This window comes from Suricata suricatta, chromosome 3, assembly GCF_006229205.1.
Source record: "Suricata suricatta isolate VVHF042 chromosome 3, meerkat_22Aug2017_6uvM2_HiC, whole genome shotgun sequence".
Classification (NCBI taxonomy): domain Eukaryota; kingdom Metazoa; phylum Chordata; class Mammalia; order Carnivora; family Herpestidae; genus Suricata; species Suricata suricatta.
Window position 1 is genome coordinate 130,046,454 of NC_043702.1, and position 27,721 is coordinate 130,074,174.

The following is a 27,721-nucleotide window of genomic DNA, read 5'->3' on the forward strand; positions in this document are numbered from 1 at the left end:
AAGGGACACGACAACAGAACCCTTTCCAAACTTACAGCTGAAACATAATATTTTTCTTTACCCACTTTCCTGCTGAAGTTAATTTAAATTGAAAACAAGCTAAAGAAAGTTTATGGTTTGAAGGAAAATGCCCAGTTAGAGACACAGGACCAATGTAGCAGAAATGGAATCTTTCCAATATGAAACCATTTCATGGTATGACTTAATGGTGACATCATAGACGTTCCCAGAAAAAATATAATTTCCATTTCCCTTGCTGCAAGTGTTCTTCCAGTTTGAATTGTTAATATCCCTGAACTTACACTAACATCAGGCAGAGTCCTGAAAATAAATGATTTTCCAGTTATTTTTCCCAGTTGTGGTAGGCCAGAATGGATGGTTAGATCAACAGAAATGGGCACAATCTGTAATAAGTGAATCTTGGGGAAATTGCTAGAAGTACTAGAGATGGTAGAGTGTACATTTAAAAGTGTTAGAGAAATATGGGATCAATGGGAATGTTAACGGCCACCTTAATAACTGGGCAAACTTGGGCCAGAAGATTATTCTGAATAACATCAATGATGGAAATGTATCAGATCAGTGAGTGGAAAACAGGAAAGGAGCTGATACTGGGATTTGATAATACATTTGCATCTCAGGACTAGTCACAAACAAAAACACCTCAAAATACAGGTTATCTTTAGTAACTTAAACTCCTGAGAGGGAAAAATGAATTATCCAATAGAAATCACACCTGGCCTCCAGCACAGAGACGACGTGCAGGTGCTGGCTGTCGCCTGCCTGGCCTCTCTAAGCTGTTTCTGAGAGAAGAGTCCATTGTTCTTTCCCTTCTGTAGGCAAGCACAGCAAGCAAACACATGCAGCTCTTTAACGGTTTTCCAAGAAGCCTGGTGTTGGGACCACAGTATATCATTCCTTATATTGCCCATGAGCAGAGAGAACTAAGAGCTTTATAGCATGTTAGAGTGTTTCTTAGAAATTGTCAAGTGAATCAATTTCAGTAAAGATGAATCAGCCTTGTTAAAAGTGCTGAGGAAAATGATCATGATTTGACATTTAAGTGTTTGGCAAGAAGTTCTACTCAGTCTTAAGCAAGGGCTCTGGTATTCAGTATGTATTGCATGTTCCCAAAGGAAGACATTTAATTTTGAATCACAGACCTACTTGAAGATACATTCCTTAGAAATGTGCTGATGCCAACCTGCTACAAGTTCATGATCTTCCACGGTCACAAAAATCCATCCAGATGATTTAATACTATCTCAGGTGGTTGGATGATATTAGCACACTTTCGTTGGGCTTATAGCATGAATGGTTTAATTTCCTATAGCTGTTATGTAACAAATCCCCACAAACTTAGTGTCCTAAAATAATATAAATTTGTCATCTTACACTTTTGGAGGCCAGAGGTCTGAGAAGGGTCTTATGGGGTTAAAGTTAAGGTGTCAGCAGGGTTGCACTTCTTCTCAAAGCCTAGGGAAGGCTTTGTAGAAGCCAGTTTGTAGAGGCTGACTACACTCCTTGGTTCATGGCTGCATCACCACCTCTGCTTAGGTTGCCACATCTTCTGATCTCTGATCTTCCCACCTGCCTCTTATGAGGATCCTTGTGATTTTACATTGGGCCCATTGTCAAAAATATATATGCAGTCAGACATTAGTGGAGGGAGTGAAAATGGATTTTATTCAGTGAGTATTGATGGTAGGAGAAAGACCTGAGCTCCATTCCAATCTGTGCAGAGGTGATGGGGGTTGCACGGACAATGAGGGCGGAAGAAGAGGGAATGGTGACAGCACAGTCAGGGAAAGGAAAACGATAAGAAGCAGGAAGTGGGGGTAGTCCATATGAATCCATCTGGGTTTGTTAGCCAGCACTCAGCGAAGTTAGGCTCCTTCGCTCTCACAGAGAGAGGGGATGGGGGCTCCATCTTCAGGAGTTGGCAGGAACAAACCACAAATTCTTTTGGCAAGCTTGTGTTTTCTCAGGTAAGCACTTTAAATGGGGGCTAGAGTCATCCTAGGAATGTGCCCTCAAGCTGTTAGAAACTATGCTAGCATTGTTCAAGTTTTTATAGTTCATGTTTGAGGTCTAGTTAAGAAGCGGGCTCAGAGAAGCCTAGCTAGTTTGATCAAGGAGAAAATCCTTGTCACCACCTGGATAATCTTTCTATCTCAAGATTCTTTTTTTTTTTAATTTTTAATCATGTTTTATTTAATTTTGAGAGACAGAAACAGAGCACAAGCAGGGGAGGGGAAGAGAGAAAGGGAGATAGAATCCAAAGCAGGCTCCAGGCTCTGAGCTGTCAGCACAATGCCTGAGCTGGGGCTTAAACCCACCAACCGCGAATCATGACCTGAGCCAAAGTCAGACACCCAACCAAGTGAGCCACCTAGGTGTCCCTCTCTATTTCAAGATTCTTAGCTGAATCTGCAAAAATCCTTTTGCCATGTAAGATAACATATTCACAGCTTCTGAGAATTAGGACTTGTACATCTTTGGGGCCCATTATTTTGCCACCATAGATAGCAATGATAGAACTCTACATCAGCAAAGTATATTTCTCTAGTCAATTTTAAGTGTTGATGGACTTCTACATCTATGGTTGGTCAACCAAACTTCATCATGTTTTTTTGAGACAGAAGGACAAAAATCTCTAACCCCTGTGCTTCATAAGGGCACTTAAGCTTTGAGACAATCAGAGCTTCACCCAAAGGTCTGCCATGATGGTAACTGAACTAAAACCTATTTTTTTATTTCTTAGTTACAAATTTTTTCAAACTAAATGGTACTGATTTTAAAAAGCAATGCACACACACAAAATAAATAAATAAAGCATTGTACGCATGCATAAACACAAAAAGGTGAAAACAGGGGTGCCCAGATGGCTTAGTCGGTTGAATGTCCGACTCCTGATTTCAGCTTGGGTCATGATCTCACAGTTCATGGGTTCAAGTCCCATGTTGGGCTCTGCACTGGCAGTGCAGAGCCTGCTTGGGATTCTCTCTCCCTCTCTCTGCCCCTCCCCTGCTCATGCTCTCTCTCTCTTTCTCTAAAAATAAATAAATAAATGTTTAAGAAAAAAGGTGAAAACAAAACATATTTATGGTCTGCAAAAAGGACTGCTTCCATGCTTTGAAAAGCATGTTCAATTTTTATGAAAAGCTCATATTCTTATATTTTGATTGCTTTTTGTTTCTTTTCATTAAAAGTACTGTTTTAATTTCTTCAAGATTCTGGGTCAATGGACACATGGAAATTTTCTCAAAACTTTTGGAGGCTTTCTTTATGCTTTGCTAAATTAATCGTGGAGGATAATTACACTCACCAAAGTTAATTTTTTATGACCACCTCTGTGATAACAACAATTCTATCTAGTTTCCAAATTAATTTATTTTTTTTTATATATTTAAAAACAGTGAGTATAAAGGCACCTAAGGGGCTCAGTTAGTTAAGTATCCGACTCTTGATTTTGGCTCAGGTCACATCTGACGGTTCGTTGGGTTCTGCACTGACAGCATGGAGACTGGTTGGGATTCTCTCTCTCTCTTTCTGCTCCTCCCTGACTTGTTTGTGTATACACACACACAGACACACACACACTCTCTCTTTCTCTCTCTCTCTCTCTCTCTCAAAATAAATAAGTAAACCTTAAAAAAAAACAGTGAGTATGAACTATAAAAGCTCTATTTCCTTAAGAGGTTTTCAGATAGGGACTCTTTTCTATACCACGGTATCTCCAGCCCCTAGCATGCCTTGGACTTTGGCAATCAGTAATTGAGACACATAGGTAAAAAGTTCAACGTAGCTAGGGGAGAGATTAAACACAAGGAGAGCACCTACAGACAGGGCACCACCTGACTCAGTCAGGGAGGAAAGGGGTCAATGAGGGCCATTAGGTGAGAGGATCTCCTAAAACACGTGTGAAAATAGAATAACAATAGAAAGAATAACAACCACGGACCAGATGGGATAGAAAAAGGACATTACAAGGGAAGGAGGGAAAGCATGATGCAGATGAAATTGTAGATATTCCTATGACTTTGGCTGCGACATAAAATGATATTGAAATTTTTCTCTTTTTGAATTTAAGAATTGCAGGTTATTTCCTCAGGTGTGACAGTGTGTAAAATAATTTGATTATTTGATGCTTGTTAAGCCTTAGTCACTTATATTACCATTTAATAATGACATATGAATCTACTCATAATTGACAAAGAAAAGTATGAGGTTTGTGTAATATTAAAACATTTAGAAATGAATCCTTATAATTCTTAAACTGAAATACTTTCTTGCCTTGGAAATAAAAAGGAGATTGATTAATCTGCATCACTGAGATGCAGAGAACAATTGTAAGTAGAGGAAGGTTGGAACTTTTATAAAAATTTAGATAGAGAATAGAATGAGTTTGATTAAGGGACCCTATAAAATGCCTTCCACATCTTCCATACCCAATTCTCTCAGCATCTCAGGTAAGTTAAAACATTTAAATCCTGGAATGTCTGTGTGGCTCAGTCAGTTAAGCATTTGGTTCAGGCTATGATTTTGTGGTTCATGAGTTCAAGCCCCACATCGGGCTCTGTGCTGACAGCTCAGAGCCTGAAGCTTGTTTCAAATTCTGTGCCTCTCCCTCTCTCTGCCACTCTCCAGCTCACATTCTGTCTCTCTCTCCTTCAACAATAAATAAATGTTTAAAAAAAATTTAAACCCAAAGCTACAAAGAACTATACAACTTAGAAATTTTCTACTTTCCCATTTTTCTTCCTCTGACAAGTAGTACTTAACTCATTAGACTGAAATTTTTATAATGAAAATGCATTTTTTATGACATGGAGAGAAATAGGTAATTAAATAATATTTTAATGTGCTCAGCTAAGAGTTAATCCCAATGACTCTTGTCTTTATTGTTTTTGACACTTGTCTTTCATCTGTGTATTTTACATGTATTTTTCATCAATAACCTCTAAATGATTTGACACCCTTGACACACTTTGCTCCTTTCTCCGTAAATGACAACATAGTCTCAGCTGCTCAGACCAGCTCGACTCCTCTCCCCCCGCCCCACACCACACCCAAACCAGCAGGGCTTTTTCTCGTGTTTATTTTCTGTCTCCTCTCCTTGAATGTAAGCTCTGAGGCAGTAGGGATAGTGTCAGTCCTGTTCATAAACAAATCGTCAGTGTCTAGACAGAGCAGATATCAAATGCATATTTATTGAGTGAATTAATAAAAACATTAATAACATTGTTGGCATAAGATATATATTTTCTTGGGTAAGATTTTTTGAAAGGTACAGAAGAGTGTAAAGAACAAAATAGGAGCCCTTGTCATTTTGTATCCAGAGATAATCACTAGTAATATTCAAACACATTCCCTCCAAGAAGCTAAGAATAAATATTTTCAGTCACTTTACAATAGATGCCTAAAAGATGAATTAAAACATCACAGAAACGTGGGGTGCCTTGGTGGCTTGGTCACTTGAATGTCTGACTCTTGATTTTTAGTTGAAGTCATATCCCTGGGTCATGGGATCAAACCCCACATTGGGCTCTGCACTGAGTGTGGAACCTGCTTAAAATTCTCCACCCTCCCTTTCTCTTTTTCCCCCCTTGCTTTTCCTGTATGAAATATTCCTCAAAGTACGTACAGAGCTAATGAAGAGAAACTTCTCTTTATTCAAGTACTCCTTCTATGATCATGGAAGGAATGCTAAGATTAGCAGACCACCATTCTGCAACCCCAAGTGAATTAGTGGGTCTGAGCAACGGTTGTTAGTAGCTAGCATCACAAAAAGAGACATCCAAACATTGCATATGCAACACTATCTATGGTGTGTCCTTGCAAAAAAATGAAGCTGGAGTCAAATAAAGTTATTCACCTAATTTCTGATGAATGGGAAACACAGAGGACGGAGTGACATGTTAAAGTCCATACCAAGTATGGAAAAATCTACAGGAAAAAACACCTTTATTCTTCAAACAAAGAATTAAAGGAAAAGAGATTGATAGAGTAACAACTTGTAAATTAGGAGTGACGAAGAAATTATGTCCACTGATTGCAAGGTATAGATTTTATCTGGATCCTGTTTAAAACATTAGTGAAATAATCAGGGAAATTTTAACACTGCCAGTATCTGCCAGTATAGAGGAATTAAGGTTAGTATTTTAAAATACAATAAACAATATTGTGGTTTAGTTTTTTAAGAGTCCTTAGATACATCCTGAAATATTTACCGATGAAATAACATCATGTTTTAAATTTGCCTTCAAACCAGTTGGAAGTGATGAAAGAAATGAGCTCACATATTCATGAAGCAAGATGGATATTTAATGAAACTTGGTGATTTTCTTCTACTAAACTGTACTCCATAAATACTTTGTATATGCTTGACATGCTCTGTGAAAATGTATAAAAAACAAATACTGATGCTCTGATCCCACTCCAGATTCCAATTTCGATGATTTGGGTGGCAGTAGATTGACAGCAAAATGGAATCTTCAGTGTGGCTGAACAGGAAACCAGAGGCTAGTAAGTAGCCCAGATTGAAAGGTGTGATATAACAGGAGGGTCTTAGGGGGAGATCAGTGGAATTGGTTTCTAGACCTGTTTTTATCACTAGCCAGTTGGGCGAAACTAGATCAGTCATTTCTATGGGCCAGGGTTTCTACATCTGTAAAAGGAGAGCTTGGGTTCTCTCATTTCTGACGTTCTTTCCAGCTTTTGAGGAGCGAGATCCAGTATATTGATGGGCCCAGTCTCAGACCATTATTATATTTTCTTAACTGTTTTTCTTTCCAACTATATAATCCCTTTGGCTGTTGGAATAAATGTACTTGCTTCTCCCCATTGGAACCTAACTGAACTGCTACACTCTTAAGATCCTTCACACTTAGCGGCTCACAGCACCGGGGCGCTTAGCGGGCACGTCCGACTGGCTCCCCCGGGCCATCCTCGTCTTCTGCTGCAGGTACATTTCACAAGTCCTATCCCAGTTCAGGAACGGAGGCAAGAAATTTAACAAACAGTAGTAAACTGTGGTTTTTGTCCTTGAGAATTTATGATTTTTAAGGGAGAGTTATACAAGCATAAATGCTTGTGAGTTGAATGTGTAAAATGTATAATGCATGGACAAGCATAAATGCTTGTGAGTTGAATGTGTAAAATGTATAATGCATGGACATTTGGGTCAGTGGGAAGGCATCCGAGGTTTGTCAACAGGGAAGTGACAAGACCATCCCTGTATGTTTGAAACATCTTTGTGGCAGTGGTGTAAAGTGATACTAGTTTAGGAGCGCCTGGGTGGCTCAGTCGGTTAAATATCTGACTCCTGATTGTGGCTCAGGTCATGATCCCACAGTCGTGGAATCAAGCCCTGCATCAGGCTCCACGGGGCGGGGGAGGTGCTTGCTTAGGATTGTCTCTCTCTCTCTCTCTCTCTCTCTCCCCCCTCTCCCCCCACTCTCTGCCTCTTACCTCTGTTTCTCTCTCTCTCTAAAATAAAAAAACAAATTTAAAAAAAAAATGATACAAGTTTAGAGAGTCAGCCTGGCGTGGTGGTGAGGAAAGGGATCTCTGAACGGAGAGCAACTTTTGTTCTTGCAGAGCAAGTCGGCTGCTCAGGAGCTGGTGACGGGGCAGGTTATTTAACCTCTCTCTGCCTCAATCCCTCGTCTGTAAAGTGGAGATTATTACAGTAGCTTTTTCACAGGGCCATTTTCAGGATTAAATGAGCTAATAAATGTAAAGCACTCATAGTGCCTATCTCGGAGTAAACACCATGTAACACTCACTGGATATTATGGTAAACACTGTATTTTATATAAAATACAATAGTTAACTCTGAATATTCATTTACTTTATGGTATAAAAATACTTGAACTTTAGGGACACTTGGGTGGTTCCATTGGTGAAATGTCTGACTTCAGCACAGCTCGGAGCCTGGAGCCTGCTTCGGATTCTGGGTCTCCCTCTCTCTCTGCCCCTCCCCTGCTCGCGCGTTGTCTCTCAGTCTCTCAAAAATGAATAAATGTTAAAAAAGACTTGAACTTTAACTAGTGCCAGTCTTTATGAGACTCACATTCCTGGAGATGATAGACTTGGTGTCATAATTCTACTACATAGGACACAAAATTATGGAGGGAGCATAAACTATACCTTCCTCACTTATGAAGAAATATAAAATAGGGAGAATGTGCAGAGCAAATAATTCTGAGGGGGAAAAATCAACCATATGTAGGCAATTATAAAAATGTGTCTGGAGGGAATTCACATTAGTTTGAAAATTATGGTGAGTAATTTAATTTGACATATTTTAATCAAATGCCCTGAATTAGAAGTCACAGCTAAATAAACCTATGAGGAAATCTTGTCAGCTGCAAACGCACAGAAATATATTATAATAGAGACAGATACATTTTTCTTTACCTTAAAGACGGATGTCCTGAGGTTTTGAAATTTTTAGTTGTGCCTGCATATCACTTGAAAATATTAAAATCACTCCTTCCCTACATGAATGGAAAGCTGTTTCACTAGAACAATCATGGCTTCATTAGTTCACATTTGGAAGGGTATTCTCTGATAGCCAGATTTTGAAAACATGAGCCACATCTTTTAGGAGGTTAAATCTTGCCCTAATTAAATAGTGTCATAACAAAAACATGTCACGGCCAATCATAACAGAAACATGTCACGAAATACTTGAGATGGAGAAAAGACATATTTCTTGGGGAGCCCAGTGGACCTCTTGAGGTCACAGAGAAACCATTTAGAGGAAAGTAAATGTTCTCTGGTTCTTATGGGATAACTGAAGCCTTTACTACATTAAATACCTCAGTGGCTGGGTTGGTGATAGTGGTGAAAGCCAACAGTGCCTTTGGTCTTACATTTAGAGGTTGCATTTCTTGTAGGGCAGCATCTCAGAGATGGGTATAATTAACTTGTTAAAGGATGATGATAAAAACCGTGTAGCCATCTGTTTCTGGAGGTGAAGTGAACATGAAGGAAAGGGCCGTTCCCTTTGTCCATCCTTGGTTGCTTTACTGACCCATTATTTTTTCTTTGAATGTTTCTTTTGGCGGGGGGAGAGCTCATGGGTGGGGGAGGGACAGAACGATTGGGGGGACAGAGGCTCTAACGCAGGCTCTGCGCTGACAGCAGACAGCCTGATGCTGGGCCTGAGCACAGGAACTGTGAGAGCATGACCTGAGCCTGAGGTGGACACTCAACTGACTGAGCCACCCCAGGCGTCCTTTTACTGACTCATTCTTGAAAATATATAATACTTTTCCCTCTTCTATTTTCTTCTTCTGTTTTTTTTCTTATGGGAAGCATAGGAAATATAAATTCAGGATTTTATTGACTATTTGGGATGGAGACTTTGATCACCAAGGCTTTTCTTATTCTTATATGGTTTCTTAGTTTAAGGATTTGAATTTTAAAGGACTTGTCTTGTGAAAATTTAGGCTCCCACCTCCTCTTCCCTCCCTAATCTCTGGAGTCATGGAGCAGATTTTAGCATACCGAGGAACATCCTGTACTTTATTACTGAGGAGGAAGATAATTTAAAAATTACACATGAACTTGTACCCTGTGATGTCTTTTGCCAAACAGCAGGGCACCTACAGGAGCCCACAGAATGTGGTGTAATTAAGGGGTGCTAGGGAAGTGCCTGGCTCCTAAGGAGTTTCCTTTAACTGAATTCCCTGTGAAAATGCATGTACTGCACAAGGAATGAGTAGAGTTACTGACTGTATTTAGGATAAATATGCAACAAAGTAGTTATGGGCATAGGACCCTGGGGAGAGAGAGAGAGGGCAGGTGGAGGATTCAAAGGAGGAGACGTTAAACATGTCAGTGGAATGTCATAGTTCAGTCAAGAGCCTGACCGACTTTCTATGTGTCTTCATTTCTACTTCTTGCCCGCCTCCTTTTCACCCTCTTCCTGTGGATGGCAACTTACTGTTCAGATCCTTCACACATATTTACCCACCTGAGTCTTTCAGTGTGATCATTGTCATGCTGTTGTTATTCATTGAGTATCCACATCCTCGGAAGGCTGGGGTTGTACAGTCTGTGCTAAAGATGTCTGACTGTGTGAGCTGTCTTCCAGGGGTTAATCTGTTCCCCCCTTTCTTCTTAAGCCATGTGGGCTCTCTGACCCAGAAACCTGAGAAACACATTACCATTGCACAGAGACACTCAATGATGGTGATGATGATAATACTAATAAAACTGATGGCTGGTGAGGACTTTGTGTCAGGCATTCTGTGAAGTGCTTTCGATGTACTAATGTTTATATCTCACTATTGGTCTTATAACCTTAGGAATAACAATTATTCTTATTTTACAGATGGAGGAATTGAATAACTTGCCCAGCACCTCAGTGGAGGTAAGCAAAACTGTGTGTTTCCTTTGAATTCCTTGAGTTTCACTTACAGGTACTTTGCTTAAATAACTGAAGGATTTCAATATCAAAAGTTACCAATTGTGTCTGGCAACTTGCATTTCTGCCTTTCCATCTGTCTGCCCTTCTTGGGAAATCCTTGAGATCATTTGCAGGTCTCCAAGGTTCCTTAATGAGGGCTTTCTGCTGTTCCTTGCTTCCTGTTGCAAAAACCACCCACATGTTCTGATGCTCTTGCGTGCACCTCTGGCCTGAGGAGTGGTTTCACTGAGGCTCCTTCGATGAGTTCCTTGTGTATCACCTCATCAGGAATGGCCCTTAAGTGGGAGTGTGTCAGAGATCAGAGATGCGACACCTCCCCAGTGAGTCACACACCCCTCTCCCCCTGAGCAACTCTTGTCCTGCTTCTGCCCCCACATCATCAACCCTGTTTCTCCACGAGGAGTGACTCAGCTCTGTCGTCCTTCCAACACTACTCAAAAATGGGTGACTGTCTTGTCCCAATAGAACCATTTGGCTGCTTGGATTTCCTTTAATTCCCTTCTATAAAGTGCTGAGGTGCTTCATACAAACCAATAACACACATACACAGCAAAACAATGCCTTTCCTTATAATCGTCATGGATTATCCATGTTCTTGTCACACACTTTCTGCACAGATCCGTGTCCATGGTTTTATTTCTCTAAGTGTGGTGGCAGGTGCTAAGCCCTAGAGACATCTCCACCACTAGAATAGGGCATGACACAACTCACCTTGGAATAGTTGAGGATAGCCCTCTTTGTTCTGGAGAGAGGGCAGAATTAAACCTGCTGTATTACAAGGGCTTAGAAATCTTGCAGTTCAACCCTGGCTGTGGTAAACAGTAGATCTAATGCCCAGTAGTTCTCCTGGCTTGAAGTGTCCAGAAAGATGGCTGTGTAGGTGAATTGTCTAAATGAACCTATTGAAAGTGGCTATATCAATAGTTAATGTTCAGTAGCACCTGGGTGGCTCTGTCAGTTATGCAATTGACTTCAGCTAATGTCATGATCTCACAGTTTGTGAGTTGAATCCCCACATCAGGCTCTCTGCTGTCAGTGCAGAGCGAGCGGCAGATCCTCTGTCTCTTTCTCTCTCTGCCCCTCTTCTCCTTGTGTTCTCTCTCTCTCTCAAAAATAATTAAACATTAAAAAATAGTTAATATTCAGATCCAGTTTAGAGGGAGATAGTCTTTTCCCAAAGTATTGCTGGTAACCATAAGAGCAGCTGGAGGAGAGGATTCGGTCCTTATCCCTAAGATCTAGATGCAACAATGTGTGAATGGCCTTCTGGGCATATAGAATGTTTTTCTTCCAGCATCTTCCATCCTCAGACTCATTCCGGACTACCTTGTGTCTTCTGCCAAAGTGACTTCACTACTGTCGTGTGGCCTGGTTCTACCACAGCCTGTATTTCCACATCACACCTTCAGGGAAACTGGGGATTATAAGAACATCCACCAGTAGGACCCTGGCCATTGTGGCTGGGAGCCCCTCCACTGAGTGTAGCCCTGGGGTGTAGGTAGCTTACCATAAATAGATTGGCTTTTGCAGAGGACTATGGGGGTTGGCTGGCTGTGGCTTTTACCAGGATTGGGACTTGTGTATAACTTTCTAAACTTCAAGAAATAATTCATCAAGGCTAATTTCTAATCAGAAGCAGTGACTGTCTGCCATAATTGCACATATCAAGAGAGGTCTGAGATGGACTGATCTCTCTCTCTTCCAGACACTTTTAAGCATAAGGAGAACCTCTGGAGGTAGGAGCCTGAAAGATGATGGTCTTGATTTCTAGATAGTCTGTTATTGCTTCAGGTACAGGCCTTCATATTGCACTTTGCACATATATAAGGAGCAGCTAGTGTGAACAGACACCTCAGATATCATATGTTTACGGCCATGTGTTTATATGCAGGAGGTGGGGGAGGAGAGGAGAAAGTGTACCTCGACTAATAATATATATCACTGGGAAAAGAAATGCTAAACTGAAATTCAAAAGTGTATATATGACTTTTTTCTAGAAACACAGACTGGCTTTTAGTCGTGCAGATAAATTCAAACCATTGATTAAACTAACTCATAAAACATCCTGTATATACACAACATCAGTATCATGATTTAGTCACAAACAAAACAAATGGAGTGAAATTTCAGACATATTGGGCAGTTATAAGGATTTTACATGTCTCTCTTCTGACTTTCTCCCAAATTACTAAATATGGAACACCACCAACCATAGATATGTTAGTACCAGAGTAACACTTAAGCTGCTTTAACAAATAAATCCCCAAATCTCAGTGGCTTATCATAATAAAAGCTTACATCTCGCTTATGTAACACACTAGTACAGATGCTTCTGATTGATAACAGTGACCTGCGGTTCTGGGTTGCCCAGAATGGAGAAGGACCCAGAAATGTGCCTTAAAACTGAGCAAGTTCTGTGCAACCAGTTCTGTGCAACCAGAACAGGTTGGTCACCCTACTGGTCAAATAGCGATTCTTGAAAGAGGCGATCAGGGTGCCTAAGCTTCTTCCACTTTGTGGTTTCCACATCTTTATAACTTGACTTCCAAGGTTGGCCTGAGAGCTATGTCCATTCCCATCCAGCCAGAATAAAAAAAAGACATGAAAGATATCATGAGAGGTTTTGTGAGCCAGTTCTAGAAGTGACATACCTATCTTCCATTCTCCTCCCATGGGCAAGACTCAGTCATGGAGTGATACTTAACTACCAGGGCAACTGGGAAATGTAGTCTATCTGTGTTTCTAGAAAGACCTTACTGAAGGATCAACTAGCGTCTGTGGGATGTCAACACACACAGGTTGTGGTGAATATGTAAGTGTACATATAGATCCCAGCCAGTGATTTGGTAATGTACAATATATTTCCACCAAAGATTTGTTTTCTCTGACCATTTCTTTAAATATTTGCTAGGATCATTTTAGGCATTCTCTTTATTGCCATTGCCATTTAACTGTTTATTTTTCTTTCTTTCTTTCTTTTTTTAAAGTTTGTCTATTCATTTATTTATTTTTGAGAGAGAGAGAGAGAGAAAGAGGGAGAGAACAAGTAGGGGAGGGACAGAGAGAGAGGGCGAGAGAGAGAATCCCAAGTAGGCTCCCACTTGTCAGCACAGAGCCCAGTGTGTGGCTTAATCTGAAGAACCATGAGATCATGACCTGAGCTGAAATTGAGAGTCAGAGGCTAAACCAACTGAGCCACCCAGACACCCCTAACCATTTATTTTTGTTTCTTTTATTGGATCTGCCCCATCAGAAAAAAAAATTTTTAAGTTTATTTATTTTGAGAGGGGTGGACAGGAAGAGAGAGGGGGAGGGAAAGAGGAGAGAGAGAGAGAGAGAGAGAGAGAGAGAATCCCAAGCAGGCTCCACACTATTAGTGCAGAGCCCAAGGTGGAACTTGATCTCAGGAACCAAACCATGAGACCATGACCTGAGCCAAAATCAAGATTTGGACACTTAACCAACTGAGCTACCCAGGTGCCTCAAGATACATGACTTTTTAAAAATCAGGGCACACTCAGCCTGTATGAGGCAGAAGCAGAGTTCTGACCCACGGCTTGGCAGGGGGAAAGCTCAGAGGAATGTTGCTTTGCACTTGTCCAGGTACCACATCTGGAGGGTCATGGAGTTTGTTCAGGAGCCTGTTCTGGGGACGCATGTGGCAGTTTTCAGTATATGGGCACTTTAATCCTTCAACCCAGACCAGAACAGGAATATGGAATTCTCCTGGGATGGCATGTCTCAGAAAAGGAATCAGAATGGAATATCAAACAGGAGGGAACTTTTGAAAAAATTGAAGATTTACTATTAGGAACATATTATAAGAAAAATAAGACAATGAAAGTCTTGGAAAAAAGGCTATATAATAAGTAAATGTAATCATAATATGTTTCTTGGCTTTTAGGTGAACCACACCTAAATATATATATATAACTATACTAATATAAATACTGATGATGAAATTACATTAGTAACAAGTGGCAAGAGGGGATTGGGCTTAATGTAAAAAAGGGTCATATCCTCATATGATCATAACAGAAAATATATAGATAATATCTAAAATTGAGTAATGAAGACAAATCAGTATAGGTATATTATTTAGCCATATGAATTCGTAACTATACAGTTTAGTCAAGAGTTTAAAGTGTTGCGGGACACCTGAGTGGCTCAACTGGTTAAGTGTCCAACTCGAGATTTCAGCTCAACTAATGATCTCATGGTTTGTGGGATCACGTCCCACGATGGGCTCTGTATTGACAGTGGGGAGCCTTCTTGCGATTCTCTCTCTCCCTGTCTCCCCCACTTGTACATGGGCAAGCTCTCTTTCTCTTTCTCTCAAAATAAATAAGTAAACATTCTTTTAAACGAGTTAAAAGTATTTCAAATGAGAGACGTACAAGGGATAGGGAAGGTGGGAATCAGGGCAACTGTTTCTTATTATAATCCTTTTGATGCTTTCAAAAAACAACCATATATGTATATGGCACTGTTAAAATAATTTAAAAAAACCAGTGCGTTGTCGTGTGGGTGTCAGGCCGCTGATAATGATGTCCTCAGCTAGGAACGACTGAGGCAGTGACCTGGGCCAGTGTTGTGGCCGGACTGATCCTTGTGGTTCTTCTTTTTTAAAAGATTCTTTTTAATACTTATTTATTTTGAGAGAGAGAGAGACAGAGACAGGGACAGAGAGACAGAGGGAAAGTGTGAGCAAGGGAGGGGCAGAGAGAGAGGGAAACACAGAATCCAAAACAGGCTCCAGGCTCTGAGCTGTCAGCACAGAACCTGGCATAGTGCTCAAACTCACAAATCACGTGATCATTACTTGAGCTGAAGTCGGATGCTCAACTGACTGAGCCACCCAGGCGCCCCATGGACTGGTCCCTGTGGTTCTTAATTATGGTTGCAGGATGCACCTCAGAAAAACCATCAGGGAACTTTGAAGAACAAGATTTATTACGTACAAGTCCTGGAGGGTACAGGGCACATCACAGGATAGAAAGAAAGGGAGGGAGCATTGATTTGAGGCTCTGCCTTTACTAGAGTTGAGGATGGGATGCCTAGGGTCTCACGAGTTCACCCTTTGGGGGGAATTTAAAGCATAAGGGCATGAATTAGGGTGTGGGAAGGGAAAAGCAGGGTCACTCAAGTGGTCCATTACCTACGTCACCCGTTCCCAAGGGGACCTTCATGGTGGCAGCAGCCTGGCTCTTTATTTCATTGTTTTCCTAGCAGCTGGGTCAAACAGCTGGTCGTATGTTTATTCCAGATAGATGTCTTTGAAATGGGTGCCTCGGCAATCAAAAGCTTAATGCCAGGCACTTCTACTACAATCAACAACTTCAGAGTCAAGCATTTAAACTGTAATCTGAAAACTTATTGTGAGACAACCTCGTGTATTATTTTAAGTGTCAGGCCCAAGGATAGAAAACATTATGGAGATGTGATGATATTAGACATAGCTGTTCTTCTTTGGACACAGAAACGAAATGCAACAAAAAGTACAGATAAACAAGAACATTTCTGGAGGTTGCACAGAGTAGGTAGATTAGGTTGCTCAGGACTGTGGCAGATGTGAGATTTGTATATATTGCAAATCAGTACGTGTAACATGAAATCTGTTGATGCTTAGCTAAACCAAAGTGTTTCTCTTTTGGTTTTTCTTTTTTTGCATGTTTCTAAGCCCTGATTTGGTAGAGACAAGCTGTAGAAAGATGCTACAGACATATAATTAAATAAAAAGTAGAAAGTGGAATTAATGTGGACGGAACTCAATATGTTGCAATGATAGAAAAATTTAGACGTCTATTGCAGATTAGTGGAAGTAAGTTACTTGACTCAGGAAAGAGATTTGGGGTTTGCCCTGCATTATATTTTAAAACGTTTTAATGTTTTTATTTATTTTTGAGGGAGAGGAAGGGAGAGAGAGAGAGAGCATGAACAGGGGAGGGACACAGAGAGAGAGAGGGGGGGGGGAGAGAGAGAGAGAGAGAGAGAGAGAGAGAGAGAGAGAGAGGGAGACACAGAATCTGAAGCAGGTTCCAGGCTCTGAACTGTAAGCACAGAGCCTGATGGGGGCTCGAACTCGTGAGCTGTGAGATCATGACCTGAGCTGAAGATGGATGCCCAACTGACTGAGCCACCTAGATGCCCCTGCCCTGCATTATATTTTAAACAAAAACTGCCAAGTCTCTGTTTTACTTAGATTCTTTGAGGCTTGAAAGAAAAAATATGGCAAGGTTAATCTGGATGATGAGATTTTATGTCAGTGAGGGAGGAGAATTCACTGGAATTTTTTTTTTCCTGGTAAGTGTACCCCTCACCCTCTTTCCCAGGGAACAAACCTTGCTGTTTTAGGATACAATGTAGCAGTTGCTAAATTCAGGAAGTTAATTCCTCTTTCCCTTCCTAGAGATCATGAAAACAAACTAGGGATTATCAAGGGTGATTTAGAAATCTTAGATTTTTTACTAAAGAAACTTTAAACTCAAATTTGAAAGGCAGTCAGAAGAGGCTACTGGGAAGGGGTGAAATCTGAATTGAATGTTAAGGAAGAATAGCAGCTAAATACGTCTGTAGAGCAAGGGCATTCCAGGGAGGAACAATAGCATATGTGAAGAAATGGAGATGTGGAGATGTGGTGAAGGGAGCCTGTGGGCTTCAGTTAGGTAGTTCTGTTTAATCCAAACATGTGCAAATAAGATGGTGAAGAGAGCCCAGGAGAGAGGGAAGGGGTCAGAGCAAGAAATCTCTTCCCTTTCAGGTTTAGGATTTGGAATTTATAATGACTTTATAATGAAAGTACTGGGGAACCATTGAAAGCTTTATGGAAGAGAGGGAAGTGATCAGATCTGGTTTCAGAAAGGTCACTCAGGAAAGATTGTGCATAATGGATCAGGCTAGACCTCTCAGTCTAGAGAGAGACTCAAGGTAAAAGGCCCAGCTGGGAAATGATACCCCAGAGCCTAGCCCAGGGCAGTGATGGGAATGGAATGGAAGGTGCACCCTTGAGGAAAATGAAGGAGACTGTGTGACCAGCATGTGCTGGTGAGATGGCAAGATAGGGAAGGCTCCAGAATAGTTCGGGTGAGTGGGTGGATGGTGATGCCGTTCCCCCAAAATAGAAAAGGGGGTAGGAAGCAGAGATAATGCACTCAGGTGTAGACCTATTCGAGGTGTCTGAGAGACTTCTCAGGGGAGACAGCCCCTGTAACCAAAACCTAAGAGAGCGTGTGTTCCCATCTGTTCTAAAACCACAGCCGTACTTGGCCTAGTTCAGTTCTAGTTGTCTTCTTCCATGTTCACTTCACACCAAAAAGATAAGTGTGTTTTTCTGAGCAGGTCTAGAGACAGGTCATGACAAAAAGATCAGGTGTTAGGTTCCTGGAATTTCCCACATGAATACAATTCGAGCTTCATTACGAAAATGTGGAAAAACGGATAGCCCAAACCTATAACATCTTAATGAAACTAGATGAGGTGACTTTTGACTTTTGAATCAAAATTCTATATGATGGCTCTAGGGGAAGTGAGATCTCAAAAATTGCAAAAAGTAGGCTTCAGATGAAAAGAATAAGGTATCTCGCCCCCAAAGATAGTCATTTATAGACCTAGGGTTGCAAAGGTAAAATGCAGGATATTAACTGAATTTCAGGAAAAAAAATGAAAGTTTTTAGTATGTCTTAGATATACTTACACTAAAAAATTTACACGTGTTTCAACTGAAATTTAATTTAACTGTGCTCTGTATTTTTATTTGTGACATTTGACAGCCCTATATAGGTGTTTATTTTATGATGAAAATACAAAATCTAGTAGCTGTATGAGTTTCCTATTGATGCTGTAACAAATTACCACAAACGTAGTGCTTAAAATAATAGGGGAAAATCTGTTATAAGATGGCCTACAGGACTGGTAGAGGAATTCGAGTCCCTGCCCAAAGATTCTCCTTCTGGGGTTTTCTTCCCACCCTGCTTGCCTCATGTGCCAAATTACCATTAATGCGAAATGCGGAAGTAACAGACTATAAATTGTCCCCTCTGCTTATGCTCGGGACTCAGACCTCTGCAGAGTAGTCTCCTCTGAGCCTGCCGGTCGGTGTAAAATAAACCTCCTGCCTTCCAAGATCTCCGAGTGATGCTTAGTTCTTCTGCCGGGTGGTCCAGACCAGGTTCCGTCACAAAAACAATAGATTTAGGGACGTCTGGGTGGTTCCGTCGGTTGAGCATCCACCTTCAGCTCAGGTCATCATTTCATGGTTGGTGAGTTCGAGCTCTGCGTCAGGCTCTGTGTTGACAGCTCAGAGCCTGGAGCCTGCTTTGGACTCCATGTCTCCCTCTCTCTCTGCTTCTCTCTGTCTGCCTGTCTGTCTGTCTGTCTCTCTCTCTCTCTCTCTCTCAAATAGGCATTAAAGCACACACACACAGATTTATTATCTTACAGTTCTAGAGGTCAGAATTATGAAATGGGTTTCACTGGGCTAAAAATCAAGGTGTCCTCAGGCCTATGCTGGTTCTAGAGGCAATGAGAGAATTCATTCCCTTGTCTTTTCCAGCTTCTAGAAGCTTCCTACCTTCCTTGGCTTTTAGCCTCTTGCTCCACCTTCAAAGTCATCATTGCATGTTCCCATCTCTAACCAGTTCTGACTCTTCTGCCTCCTTCTTATGAAGACTCTGTATTTACAGTGAACCCACCTGGATGATAATAATAATACTCTCCCCATTTTGTGATCCTTAAATCAGTCACAGCTGTGAAGTTCCTTTTGCCATTTTAGGCAATATATTCACAAATTCTGAGGATTAGGACATAGGCATGCTTGTGGCCACTATCTACCTATCACAGCAACTTTCCAAAAATGTTAGACTCATGGATGCCAAGGCTACAATAGGCTAACTTTTTTTTTTTTAAGTTTCTTTTTTATTTTGAGAGAGAGAGAGAGAGAGCACAAGTAGGTGAGGGGCAGAAAGAGAGGGGAAAGGAATCCCAAGCAGGCCCCACACTGTGCAGAACCAGACGCAGTGCTTGAACCCACAAACTGTGAGATCGTGACATTAAGAGCTGGACCCTTACCTGACTGAGCCACACAGGCGCCCCTAGGCTAACGTTTTGTGTCTTGTGTGATATGTCATCTCCAGCTTTCCAAGATTTTCCATCAGTTTGGTCTGTCAGTCCTAAGGTTCTGTAAAGTAGCTGGTCTACCAGCACAGCAGTAACATATCCTCCTGGGCTGAGTGTGAGGAAATCCAAGTGCACTAGGTACGGGACTGTCTTGAGTTATAACGAGGCAATGAACAGGATGAAACGGGAAGTGGGATTGATGGAGAACACATAATTTTAAAGATGCCCTGAAGCTCCCTTTTGGATGTTGCCAAAGCTATAACATCAGAAGGTAGAGGGATGTGACCAGAAGGAAATTTGAAGAATAATTCTCTGATTTTTGCTTAACCTTTTCTTTAAAGAGGAATCAAAGAAAAACGTGGACAAAGTAACTAAAGCTAGCTGGTAACTTAGTCCATGTGGGCTTCTGCAAAGTACCACAGACTGAGTGCTTCTAAACCACCGGACACTTATTTCACACCATTCAGAAGCCCAAGATCAGGTATCACCATGACTGAGTGAGGACCCTCTTTGGGGTCTTAGACTTCTGTGTCCTCACATGGTTTAAGGGGCCAGGGCCCTTCCCATTCATGAGGGCTCCACCCTCACAACCTTTCACAGGCCCCACTTCATGATACCATCACATCTGGGACTAAGATTTCCACATAAGAATTGGGGGTTGGGGCAGAACCCATCCAGACCATAGCAGCTGGGGGAGAATGGTGCCAAAGCAACTGAGGAATCTGATCACTTCAATCAACTGGACCAATTTCCCCAGCTGGTTGAAAATGCATCAAATGATATTTTTCAGATAGAGAGAAAAAGAAAAACATAGTTATTTGCTTTTGCCTTATCGTTGATTATGACCACATACTAGTTCTGTTAGATAGTTGTTATATCATAGGTATTATGCTAGATAATTTTACCTACATTATTTTCTTTAGTCTTCCTAACTATGTTTCGAGGTAGATATTATATTCACCAGTTCACAGGAGCAGAAATTGACTAGCAGAGATTAGCCTGCTTCTCCAGGCTGCAACACACTTAATGTCAGAGTCAGATTTAGCTGCTGGTTTCTTCTTACCCCAAGCCACTTTTATCCACGGTGCCATGCTTCTGGGATATTGTCACATATTGTGTTGAGAGGTATAAAAAGGAGCAAAGAAATGCTAGTTACAAGTGTTTTAATTGCTCTTTGCTCCTCCATGGAAGGGGGTCCCGGCGGTCACTTACTCCTCCATGGAAGGGGGTCCCGGCGGTCACTTACAAATTTCTTTCAGCTACATGAAAGCAGCCATACAGCATTTACTTAACAAAGATCATTATGTCCCTTTCTGGAAGAGTACAGCACTTCGTTTTTCATTCTTTTCGGGGCCCATCTTCTCCTTCCCCCACGTCGTTTAATATCTGGTTCAGAAGAAGATTATCCTGAGGTAATGCATTCTGAATGTTGAGACATATTTTTGTTTTCTCTGGAAGAGACATGAATTTCTGGCTTTCTTTAATGTTTTTCTTTTGTTCTTTGTACAGTGAAGCTCCAGGGGAACTTTCTTTCTTTTTCATTTCCTTTTTTTTTTCCCCAGCAGGATTTCACTGTCCTGAGGCATTCAGGGATTGGAAATCCCAAATGCTAGTGAGCCATGAGAGGCGTTGGCCCTTGGTCAGACCCAACCCAATGACATAAACTGAGACACTCTCGCTCTGCTGCAAATATGTTTTTCTGAACACACCCAACTCCCAAAGAGTTTCATTTCTCTGGGCTCCCTAACATCCGCTTTGTCAAGAAAACAAGCTATTACGAGACACAAACCCAGTCTAGATTCCCAGAGATGACTCCTGGGGACAATGTTCTTCCTCATAACAGAGTATCAAGAGGCAACGGGTCTCAAAATCATTGTTGGACGTTTTGTTTGTTGAGGATTTTCAAAGGCATTGGTTTCTGTTGAAGAATCCAGAGAAAGAAAGCCAGGTGCAATGATCTCCTGGCTGGGCACACTGGGGATTCCTTAGACGTAAATGACTTAACAGAAACAGCATGGAGTTTTTGAAACAAACTCAGTGATTTATTTTCCATTCTTGCATTTCGGTTTTCTTTTCTAAGTAGCTGTGTCATCTGCTGGCAGGGAGGGACTGCAGGTTGAACTTCAGCATCCTGTCACCATGGAAATAGCACCAGGTGGTGCCTCAGGCACGCCTGGGGTTCGGTCCCAGCTCTGTCTCTCACTAGCAGTGTCAGCCCAGATAAATGACTGGTCTTCACAAATTTTCATATCTCTCAATTGGTGGCTCAATATTTAGCATCTTCTTGGGATGCTAATAAGAGGATATGTAAAGTGTCTGGTATGCAAAATCTACCTCAATAAACAGTAGCTACTATTATTAGGTTTTTTCTTTTTTCCCCTTTAGCACCTTGTAAGTAGTTGGCCTTCAATGAATTCAGTGAGCTCCTGGGTGGCTCACTTACTTAGGCATTCAACTCTTGATCTCAGCTCAGGTCTTGATTTTAGGATTGTGAGTTCAAGCCCTGCATTGGTCAAGCCTCCTTAAATAAGTCTTTTTCTTTTTCTTTTTCTTTTGGAGAGAAGGAAAGAAAGAAGGGAAGAAGGAAGAAGATGCCTAAAGCCACAGAAGTTTCATTTTTTTAAGCTTATTTATTTATTTTGAGAAAGAAAGAGAGTGAGAGTGGGGAAGGGGCAGAGAGAGGAAGAGACAGAGAATCCTAAGCAGGCCTCACACTGTCAGCACAGATGATGTGGGGCTTGGTGGGACTTGAACCTGCAAACGGTGAGGTCATGACCTGAGCCAGATGCCCAACTGACTGAGCCCCCCAGGTGCCCCTCAGAAGCTTCCTTCTTTCTCTCAAAGTGCCTCCTCCATCCCGAGCAATCACCGAACTCTTCACTTGCTCTTCCTTGCTTTGCACATGCTGATCCTGTTTGCTACACAGCAGACTGTTTATTACCTTTCAGTCATCAGGAATTAACAAACATTCATTGCCCTCCTTTGCCCCGACCACTCAGCTAGGTACTGTGGAGAATATAAACATAAATCAGATGAACCTGCGTGGCTCATTCAGTTAAGCATCTGACTCTTGATTTTGGCTTAGGTCATGATCTCACAGTTTGTGGGTTCAAGCCTTGCATTGGGCTCCACTCTGACAGTGCAGTGCCTGTTTGGGATTCTTTCTCTCTCCCTTTCTCTCTGCCGTTCCCCGATCGTGCATGATCTCTCTCACAATAAATAAATAAATAAACAAACAAACAAACATTTAAAAACAAACAAGCAAACGAATACATAAGACGAAGTTCCTCCCTTCAAATCATGTACTGCTTACTGCTCAAGAAAAGATACAAGACATTGGGCTGTAATGTAAAGGAGGAAAAAAGCCATGTAATATAAGAATCTGTTAAAGTGCAGTGAGAGAGAGGGAAGGGCCACTGCGTTTGTGCTGGTCTTAAGTGGGACTTGAACTTCCAGAAAAGAAGCCTACTGACATCCAGGAAGCAAGCCAGTGAAAAAGCACAATGCTGGACGAAAAGGGTAATGCACGTACTCATAGGAGCATAACAGCTACTAGCAACCTCGTATGTATCCAATAGAGCACTCCTCTACATGCATTACATGTACGACTTCATTTAATTATAAAAACAAACTGTGGAGATAAATTGTCATAGGCTCAAAATATCTTTGTTTCAGTCTTGTTTGAAATTAACACGCACCCAGAGGGCGTAGGCTCCAACAGAAAGAACCTGAGGCCAATGTGTCAGAACGTTGGTGCTATTAACACGGTGCTTTGAGATTACAGAGCACTAAGTAATCTTACGTTCCTTTATTTTCATATAATAAATATAAAAAAAGAAGACAAGAATATTGACCAGTCAGGTAGCTTAAATGTATGAACACAGGGCCTGAAGAGATAAGGAAAATTTCTTATGAAATCCATACTAATCCTGTATCTTGACATTATACAATTGGGTGGTTTGTTTATAAGATGTTCTCTGTGGGAATCATCTGATTTTATTATAAAAATTCTTACTTTTGAATCTATGATACTTTTTTTAAGTTTATTATATTTTTTTTGGGAGAGAGAGAGCACGTGCACAGCATGAGTGTGGGAGGGGCAGAAAGACAGAGGGAGAGAGAGAATCCCAAGTAGTCGCCATGCTGTCAGCAAACAGAGCTCGATGTGGGGCTCGATCCCATGAACAGTGAGATCATGACCTGAGCCAAAATCAAGAACCAGATGCTTAACTGACTGAGCCACCCACGTGCCCCTATGATCCTTGTTTTAATTAAGAAATTACACTCATCGTTGGTTTGTTAGAGAACACTGAATTTACTTATGAATTTTGTAATAACAACTGATTTTCTTCTACAACTGTTTGAAAAGTCTGTCATACAACAAGTATGTTTTTTCTTGCAATGTTATACAAGTAAAAACTAAATGGTGATTATAGTAGGATTATCTTTCACAGGCAATGCAGGCATCTTGGCATTTCACCGGCATGTGGTTTCAGTATTACATTGCCCCCATTAAGGATGAGGAAACTGAGATCAAGTGAGGCTCAGTGTGGAGCCATCAGAATGTGGCTGTAGAACTCCAACCAACTCCATTGTTGCTTTAGAACCGGCTTCTGTGCTCGCTTGCCCAGAGGCCGTGCTTGTCAGTGGCTGCTCCCAGCCCTGACCTAGTGCAGCAGGGATGTTCAGACAGATGCACCCATTCCTGCAAGACACAGGGCTCTGCTGACAGCCGACTTTGGCTTGAGGATGCTGGGTGGCCTTGCTGAACTTTCCTTGGACTCTGTTACTCCCCTCCCTCTAATAGTTCTTCCAGTCTTCTCCATTGTCTTAAAACATTTTTTAGATGTTTATTCATTTTTGAGAGAGACAGAGAGACAGAGAGCAAGCAAGGGAAGGGCAGAGAGCAAAGGAGACCCAGAATTTGAAGTTCCAGGCTCAGAGCTGTCAACACAGGTGATGAATACAGAAGTACGAGCTGACACGGGGCTCGAACTCAAGAACCATGAGATCATGACCCGAACTGAAGTTGGATACTTCAGTACCCCCCCATTTCTTTCACAGATGTTTCCCTGATATAATCTTTGATTATTTGGTACTATGTCAACATCTGCTTCTCGTGGGACCTGGACTAACACATCGAGTAACTCACCCATAATCACACAGCGTAAAGTGGCAATTCTGGGTCTCATGCCCAGGTTTGTACCAGAACAGGGGTGTGAGTAGTGAGAAATAATGGTGCAAGAGTGGTTACTAATAATACATGTTCTATATAAATCTTCTTAGTGGATGAACTGGTCAGATTGCAGTCAATTCTTAAAAGACCTTATTTTAGAGACAGGATAGTGAAACACTATTTTGGATTTTCTGTCTTTGTGAGCTCCGTTTTGGAAGGTACATGTCAGTATGATATTTCTTTTTCTTCTTTAAAAATTTTTAATTAAAAAATTTATTTATTTATTTATTTGAGAGAGAGAGAGAGAGAGAGAGAGAGAGAAGAGGGAGAAGGAGAGAGAGGATCTTAAGCAGGCTCCATGCCCAGCAATAAGCCAGATGCGGGACTTGATCTCACAACCTTGGGATCATGACCAGAGCCAAAATCAAGAGTTGGATCTTTAACCCACTGAGCCACCCAGGTGTGCTGCTGGTACAGTTTAGCAAACACTTTGGTTGATAAGTAAGTATGATGAAACCTCTGCAGTTGTTGAATAGAGAAATTTTTTAAAATTTTTTAACATTGAAAAATTTTTTTTGAGAGAGAGAGATACAGAGCGTGAGCTGGGGATGGTCAGAGAGAGAGGGAGACACAGAATCAGAAGCAGGCTCAAGGCTCTGAGCAAATGGTCATCACAGAGCCTGATGCGGGGCTCGAACCCACAAACTGTGAGATCATGACCTGAGCTGAAGTCAGAAGCTTAACCGACTGAGCCACCCAGGTGCCCCTTGAATAGAGAATTAACATGAGAATTGGACGTTTGGATACCCAGAGGGGAAGGATCAGGTCTGTTCATGTTTCTCCACCAACAAAAAGTGGATAATTATGAGGATTAATGGAAATAAAGTAGAAATACAAGAAAAGAAAAAAGAAATGCTTTTGTTCTACCTACCCCTCTTTCCCCATTTCCCTCTCTGTTTCTATGCTCCAGCCCACACTTGTCTTCTTGCTCTTCCTCAAACTGCTCAGTGCATTGATGCCACAGGGCCTTCTCACATGCCTGCTACTTAGCTTGGAGTATTCTTCTCTGTATCTCTGCATGGCTTCCTTTTCCCCACCATGCAGTTCTTATTAAAATTTCTCCTTGTAGTGGCCTGCTTGGACTTTACTATATAAAAATAAGGATCATTTGCTCACCTCTGCCTCTTTCTTTATCCTAATTTCATTTGCTTCTTAACTATCATCATGAAAATTATATAGTTTATGGATTCATATACTGACTTGACTAGCTCTCCCATTAGCTGGACTCTCTAAGGAGTAGGGTGTTTTTCTGTTGCTGCTGCTATTTTTCATGGCTGAATCCCCTTGGCATAGGATAGCACTTGGCACATGGGAGATGTCATTAAAAATTGTTGCATGAATGAACAAATGAATGAACAAATGGATGAATAAAATGAATGTGCTTAGCTCCAAGGAGATCCTGTGAAAATATTAGCTCTTTCCTTTCTGCTGTCCCATTAAAACGTATCAAGCATTTTTAATTCAAAAGTTTTCCAAGCATACGGGCATTTAAAAGGAGGTGTTAAGAGGCAATGTCAAATGTCATAACCCAGTAGAATGACTGTCAAATGCCAGCAGTTCAGACCCTGTGTCTAACAGATGTTTTTTGAGCAGGGATATTAACCCTGTTCTCTACACACAGCGAATAGCTCAGATATGTCAACACTAAACATGATGCAAGATGACAATGTTGAATTTTAACTGTTCCTGGAAATCAGCGAAGGTAGAGAAATGCCCCCTCTCCTTTGTGTTCTGGAAAATGGCTTAGGGCAAAACCAGACCCTCTCATATGACTTAGATAAGACTCAGGGATGCCCCCTATTTACCTTTGATAAGGCCAGACAGTGTCCCTCCAAATTCCCATTCTTTGCCTCATAAATAGCTGAGTGACTTGTTCCCATTGGTCAAGAGAAACAAAATGCTTGTTAGCTTAACTTTGATTTTGGACTCCTCTCCTTCCCCCAGGTGCCTGACTTCGCCCCGCACTCTTTCCTCCTGAGAATAAACTGGGCTCTGGTCTACTATTGGGTCATGCCACCCTTTCGTCCCACGTTCCCACGCGTGGTTCTTTCCAGCCCAGTTGATGGCTGTCTCTAAAAGAAAGCCCCCCTCTGCCTAGCTCCTGAGATGTCTACAGACCTCGTGGTCACAGCTCTCTCCTGGCAATATTCTTCCTTTCCCCTTGCAGTGGCTCCTCCCCCTGCACCCTTTCCATAATCCTTTTCAAATAAACTCTCTCCTACTGAATCTGAAGTCTCTTCTTACTGAGTCTGGATGTGTCGTTACTTAATAAAGAATAAAAATATTGCTTTTTGGTGATGGGCTATGGGTGGAAGGGCTTTGGTCAAACACAAATTAGCTCAGACAATATAGTGCGTTATTAGGACACTACTCTTATATACTTTCTAGATTCTTTAGTTACTTTTATAGTATCTATATTCCAGGGTTGCTGTGATAATTCAAGATCTATATATAGAAAAGTATTACTGATACTTTTCTTCTCTGACCCCAACTGGTTCATAATTATGTCCTTGATTTTTACCTTTTGAGTATATATGCTATTCCTCCTCTCCACTGCTCCCTATAACCAATGCTGTCTATGCCTGGATGATGCACTGACCTGCTCGCTGATCTCCTCAGACTTGTTTTTGCTCTACTCTGTCCCAAACAGCAAATCTGAGCAGGTCACCATATTATGTTCAGTACATTTTTTGTGAGTACATTTAGATTTTTAGTATTTTTTCTTTTCTCTATTTGAATAAAAAGGTAGCTCTGGGCTTCTTTGCTGTGGCATGGCTCTCTGTAGTTTTGTTTTTCCAAATTCTCATAGAAGAGATTCTGTGACATATTCTGGCATCTTTGAGGACCAAGGAAACGTCTATGAGGAGAAGTTGGTGAGGTGTTCCCTCTCACTCCCTCCTCGGACAAAGTAAAAAATAATAAAAGAC

General features: G+C 41.3%; 1 long non-coding RNA gene across 1 annotated transcript in view; it reads left to right on the forward strand.

Annotated features, from left to right (window-relative positions):
* LOC115286680 overlaps positions 1-27,020 on the forward strand; it is a 28,978-nt gene extending 1,958 nt beyond the window's left edge. The window contains exons 2-4 of the long non-coding RNA XR_003906207.1: positions 6,446-6,528; positions 10,349-10,387; positions 26,739-27,020. This is a non-coding gene — a long non-coding RNA (uncharacterized LOC115286680). The remainder of the gene's footprint in view (positions 1-6,445; positions 6,529-10,348; positions 10,388-26,738) is intronic.
* The last annotated feature ends 701 nt before the right edge of the window (positions 27,021-27,721 follow it).